At 40.8% G+C, this 6000-nt stretch overlaps 1 protein-coding gene across 1 annotated transcript in view; it reads left to right on the top strand.

The window, feature by feature from the left end:
- The first annotated feature begins 312 nt into the window (after positions 1 to 312).
- fam135b (family with sequence similarity 135 member B) overlaps positions 313 to 6000 on the top strand; it is a 41153-nt gene continuing 35465 nt past the window's right edge. Inside the window, exon 1 of the mRNA XM_031853761.1 lies at positions 313 to 904. The gene's annotated coding sequence lies outside the window, so the exon portion shown is untranslated. The remainder of the gene's footprint in view (positions 905 to 6000) is intronic.

The following is a 6000-nucleotide window of genomic DNA, read 5'->3' as shown; positions in this document are numbered from 1 at the left end:
AGTTTCACTGGTAGGCCATTGATTCTATATTAGTAATTTTGTAGATATTTACATTTAGTGTAACTTGCAAAATCAGATGGAGTTCCAATGTTCCATTGTTGCCATAATAATTGTATATCAGCTACTACACTTTGAAGCTGGGAACTCAGAAATGAGCTTGTTTTCTGTTGGTCATCTATAAACCAATTATAAAAAACATGATAAAAAAGGGGTCAGTTATTTAGTTGCTTACTAATATTGATTTTTTTCTCTGCAGAGAAAGTTTAATTTACTTCTACTAACCTGCCAAGCATGACACCCGCATGCTTTATATTAAATGTATGTTGTTGTTGTTGTGTTTTTGCACAACACTCATCCTTTGTTTCTCAGCATGTTAATTCCTGACAGCACGGTTCACTTAAGCTTTTAAAGGGGCAGACTGTGACGTCAGCTCGCTCTCTGGACGTATGCTATAGTGCAGTAGCAGGACACACACACACACACACACACACACACCGACTGGCTGCTGAGTATTAATATTCGCTTGGCTTTATTAAACTACCCTACGCATTGTCTGCAAAACGCAGGGGCAGACCGGGGGGATAAACACAAAGGCAGATTCCGCGACAGACGCTGCCGCACTTTCCCAAATTGAAATTTCTGTTAGACGTTGGGAGGGAATTGAGAGAGAGAGAGAGAGAGAGAGAGAGAGAGAGAGAGAGAGAGAGAGGGAAGGAGGGAGGAAGCGAGAGGGGACTGCAGAACATACAGGCTCTGGATGAATAACCATGGCAACAGCAGCAGCAGCAGTGGAAGCGGTGATATAAACATTGCAAACCGCGCGCATCCCTCCGCAAACAGCGGATCACTCAGTCAAGGCTGGACCCGAAACCCTCTGCGGATATTACGCTTCATCACTGCTAAGGTGAGGCTGTTTCATCTACATGTGCCTGTTGTCTGAATGTGTGTGGAACATGAGAGGAGCTCGTTGTTTTGCATTACAGTAGAGAAAGCTGCTATATGCTGCTGGTTGGTTAGAGTGCTGACAGGCTGAATTGGGATGGATTTTTTATACTTTATACTTCTATATGGCAGCTAAGGGTCTTTGTCTGACACATTGAAGGCTGTGTCCTTGAATAAATATAAATAACACTCCACACTGATCAGTAAATAGAGCAAAAAGAACAATTTAAATCAAAGTAGCCTTTCAAAATAAAGGTATAAATAAAAAAATACTTATTCAAGCATCCTCGTGCTCAGAATGATCTAAATGAAAGCAGTATTGTTGAATTTAGATTGACAAACTACGCTGGCAAACGTGTGCTTTTGCAGTTCTGCTCAAGCGAGGACGTTTGGCAACGCTGCTACACAGTACAGTACGTGCCGTTTATTATCAGCAGTTCACAGATGCTGTAGTCTGAAATGGTCCCACACGCTGTCTGAAATGAACAAAGCAAGGCTCCCACTTCAACATGAAACAATGCAGAGTTGTCCCAGCACGCTGCCAACACACGAGTAGAAGTAAACAACGACGTGTTGAAAAGATCACAGTTAATAAGGTTGTTCATACCGTAATAAAGATCGACTTCAGGCCCTTGCGTTACTGATGTAAACATTTCACTGGAGCAGAAACCCACAAGACCATGTACAAGTGCTAGACTGGGTCATTTCAAAGCAGTTAACCAAAGTAGTCCCCCTTCCTACTTTTTCACATTTCTATAACAAACACATACACATAGTGATCAGCACCTATCGAATAGAAATAGAGAGACTGCTTATGGTCTGGATTGCAGATTGCATGCTCCACAGCTCCCCAAACACTACAAAGGAATTCTAAGATAGTGGATGTAGGATTTCCAGTTGGTTACTTTATCTACGCCCCTTCTTCTTCTTCTTTTTTCGCAGAACAGCTCTTTGATCATAACAGAATCTCATTTGGAGATAGCAAGAATGCCGGTCACATCCTCTCAAAGTCATACTCTGACTCATTTAACTTGATAATTCCACTTGGTTTCTTTTTGGTCTGCCTTTGCAGGGCTTTGGCTATGTCATTTCGAAAACAAAGAGCCTAATACAGCATCACGGAGGGTTTAAGCAAATGCTGGATTATTCTCTCACATGATTGCTGGCTCAGTAATTTCCTGCAGGGCACTCCACATTTCCAGTGTGCAGATTGCTATTCCTTAAAAAAAAAAATCAGACAGTTATAAAACATTGTTACAGTAACTTTGGTTTGTTAATATCCTCAAAATACTTCAAAACCTGGACAGAAATTCAACACGCATTCATTATTTTTATTTCATTGCTAAGGAGGTGCTGCACCCCATTGGCCCTCTGTCACATGTGCCTTCATTTGGTGATAGCCCCGTTTCTGTCATTGTGCTCTGCAGAGAGAGTTAGACGTTAATGAATGGAACAATGCCGGAGATTAATTTCCGGCCCTTTGAGCTGTGCACACATACAGCAGCTCCCAGTCAAGGCACACAATGACTGTGTTACAATCACACTCCTACGTAGCCTGCAAAATCTGCTCATTCCACATTCAGTCACTATGAACGTGTTGCCTCTATATTTTCCCCAAATTGAGATTGGAGATGTCAGTCAGCGTTCCCAACTGAGCTGACACCACCAGGTGTGGTGGGAAGAGGAGGGCAGTTTAAGGGCAGCCAGGAGTTTTACTTTTTCTAAAAGGATGAAGATTTACTGCAAACTCCAGCTCTCCAAGTAAGCCAGCATGTGCATATGTGTGCATGTTTGTGGTCTGCATTAAATAGTAATCAGACAGCAGATGGCCAGTTTGTAATGATTAGTGTTTAATGATTTGCTGCAAGGAGAAAATCAGAACGAGAGAGTTTGTGAAAATGCAAAAGCAGCAACTTCTGAGAATTGCCTCAGCTACGGGTCGTCTGTGTGGGGGACGGCAGCATTGTCCAGCTAACTGAGCACAACATGCATTTTAACTGGGATTTGTAAAACAATTGAAAGGTGAACGGCCTCCAGAAATCCCTAGTTAGTTAAACCATTGGTATTGTAGGACAATGACTTGTATTGATCAATTGATTGATTAAAAGTGTTAACAAGCACATGTTTAGTATGTTTTCTATTCAACTCCGATTGTTCAGCAGTCTTTCATGCCAACTACAGCCTGAGAAAATGAGTCAACCAGCTAAAATGTCAGAAACAGGCCAGTAACCGCTATATTTAAATAGATAATAGACTTAAAAGGGTGCTACATTCAATACCCAGAGGATTAATACAGCATCAAACAACTACATGGTATGTAAAGATAAAGTGGAGTAATGTCTACCTGAGCAGCCCCACTGCCCACAGCCCACAGCCGCCAGTCTTCCTTACGCTCATATGGCTGTTGTCAGCATTGACAGCGTCGTCGCGCCGCACCCACCCTCTGATTCCTCCCTCAGTTAAACATCGTGTCTACACTGATAGCGCTGTGAGCATCGTTAGCTGCAGGCTGTCGGCTCAGCAGTCGTCATGTTGAGAGGCAACAGCAATGGACCCAATCTCGTATTCAACACCTTTATAGTTCATTTAAAGTCTTTAAGATTTCAGATTAACAACTATTTTACCTGTAGTTTGGGGTGGCATCGTCAAGTGGAGTTTAATACTACAGGTTCCAGAATCATTGAACAGCTACTTTATCAGATATACATAAGAGCAACGGATGTATGTGTTTACAGCGCACCCAAACGAACAGTTACAGGTAAACATGTCATTATAACCCAAGGGAAAGGCCACTATAGCAATGATACTACTCTAGAGAACGGTACACATTGAAATATTGCTTAAACCATAAAAAGTATTATACATTTAAAAAGAAGGAAACAGAAAAAGAAGGAAACAAAAACAATCTTTTTGGATTCATAGCTGTTCAAATTCTCTAAAAAATTAACAATTTATTATAAAATCAACAACTAACTAAACACTCCATCTCTATTCACCATTTAATTGATTCAATTGTTTTTTCCAAGAAATATCCTACATTACAAGGAAATTAACAAGAAATAACATGTAATTTCACATTGTATGGCTTTATACTATAGAGTCTACAGTATAGAACAACATAAAAGGTCGAAGTTTCAAAGCCCTGCAAAATCCTGATGGGGAAAAAATTGGGACCTGGATGAAACAGTCTAAAAATAGGCCTGCTGGTATCAGCCAAAAAAAGGTTTTCATTCGTAAAATGCAGCCTGAAAAATGCTGCCGATAATCTAGATTATTTTTCTCTGTCAAATGTAATGAACCGACAAAGAATTTCTCACTAACAAGTGTTGTTTGAGAAACCCCAAGCCTAGAAAAGGAGTCATTTAAGTAAATATTACTGTGCATCTTTAGAAGGAAAGAATTAGCTGTAGTGCTACAGACAGGCCTTAAATAGAGAGGAACAAATTCAGTTTCGGTCTTTTTATGGGATTTATTGACAATATGAAAATGCCCTTTAAAGACATTGTCTTATGCTACAGTTGACAAGTTTTGTCATTATCATGATCATCATTGTCGTTAATGGAAACAGTAAATCCTACGTAGATGTACGACAGCTGTATGCCTTTGAAGCTGTCAGCATGGGTGTTTTGATCCTTTTCTCGCTGATTTGATTAACTTATTGATGTGTACAGTGCCTGTGTGCTCGAGCCTTATACTGTAGATTGTTTTGGTGCGAACGAAAGTATATTAAGTTCCAACTCCCCTGACTGTGAGCCTCCACTTAATGAAATACACAGTGTTCATTCTCCTCCTTACTGCCTACCTAACACATCACAGGAGCGGCTAGCAGCTCTTTTTTTTTTTTAACCTCCGAGACAGCAGATAACAGATAAGACGTTGGATTGCAACCCAGAGCATTAGGGAAGCAGTGATGCAGCTTCGGCTAGCTTAATCAATGCTGAAGAAATCACAAGCTGTACATACTCCAGTGTCTCCCCATCTCACATCAAATCACTTGCAATTGGCTCACGGCATTATGGCGATGGCCGTCATCTGTGGTCAACCTGACACACAGAGACTGAACCCTCTTGAGCTGCAAGTGTGTCAATGTGACAAGACATGCAGAGTCAGCAAGAAGGGGCAAAAAAAAGTTTAATTTCTAGTCTCTTCAGGCTTTTTGTAGCAGTGGCTCGCTAACGTGCTACGTTAGAGTAGGTAACCGTTTCTCAAGACTGCTTCACTGCTTGTTTTTTTTTTTGTTCATGCGTCACCTTTTTATTCTCCTCTCCACTGCTGGTTTTGGAAGGCAGATGAAGATTTACTGGCCCTTCTTGGCAAGATTCTCATCATACATCTTGGGTCATCAAGGTGGAGGAGAGTGTTTCACTGCCAACTGAGAGGACACCTTTGACGCACAAATTAAATTGTGGTGCTGGAAAGACACACTGGAATACATTTCTCTGCTCACAGTACGTGGCAAATAAAGCTCAGACAGAAAAATGACTAACACCCTTTGTGAAAAGAAATCCAATCCTTCACTTGACACAACTGATTCAGAGCAAAATAAACAGTTGTAGTTGCAAAATTAAACATTTGAGACACAAACAATTGATTCTTCCTCGATCAGCTGTGTGCTGTTGGCTGGTAAGAGGAGTAGGCTGCTTGGCATTTGAAGATGGCATTGCGTTGTGTTGCTCAAGGGGAAAATGAGAGGGAACCAACAATGCCCCCTGGGGAATTACACCCCAGGAAATATAAGCTTAAGAACCGCAATATATTGTTTTGAGAATTGATAAGGCACACAGATCCGTGACCGATAGGAGACATGTGTTTTGTAAAATGGTTTAATTTAAGGAATCAATAATAATCAAACTTGCAGTGACAGGAGTCAATGAAAATGACTGAAACCAATAAGGGATTAAAGATAATATGTTACTACAAGCTAAAAAGGGCTGACATGAATCTCTAAAACTACATCACAATCTTTAATATTTTAAAATATCCTCTCCAACATAAACTAAGCAAAACGGTGGGATATCATTTGAGGCAACTGGTGGGGAGGCAGACTACACCGAGGAG

Source organism: Anarrhichthys ocellatus, unplaced genomic scaffold (assembly GCF_004355925.1).
Source record: "Anarrhichthys ocellatus isolate YVR2014 unplaced genomic scaffold, GSC_Weel_1.0 scaffold14, whole genome shotgun sequence".
In the NCBI taxonomy this organism is placed as follows: domain Eukaryota; kingdom Metazoa; phylum Chordata; class Actinopteri; order Perciformes; family Anarhichadidae; genus Anarrhichthys; species Anarrhichthys ocellatus.
Note: the sequence above shows the minus strand (reverse complement) of the source record. Positions and strands in the feature narration are given on the sequence as shown.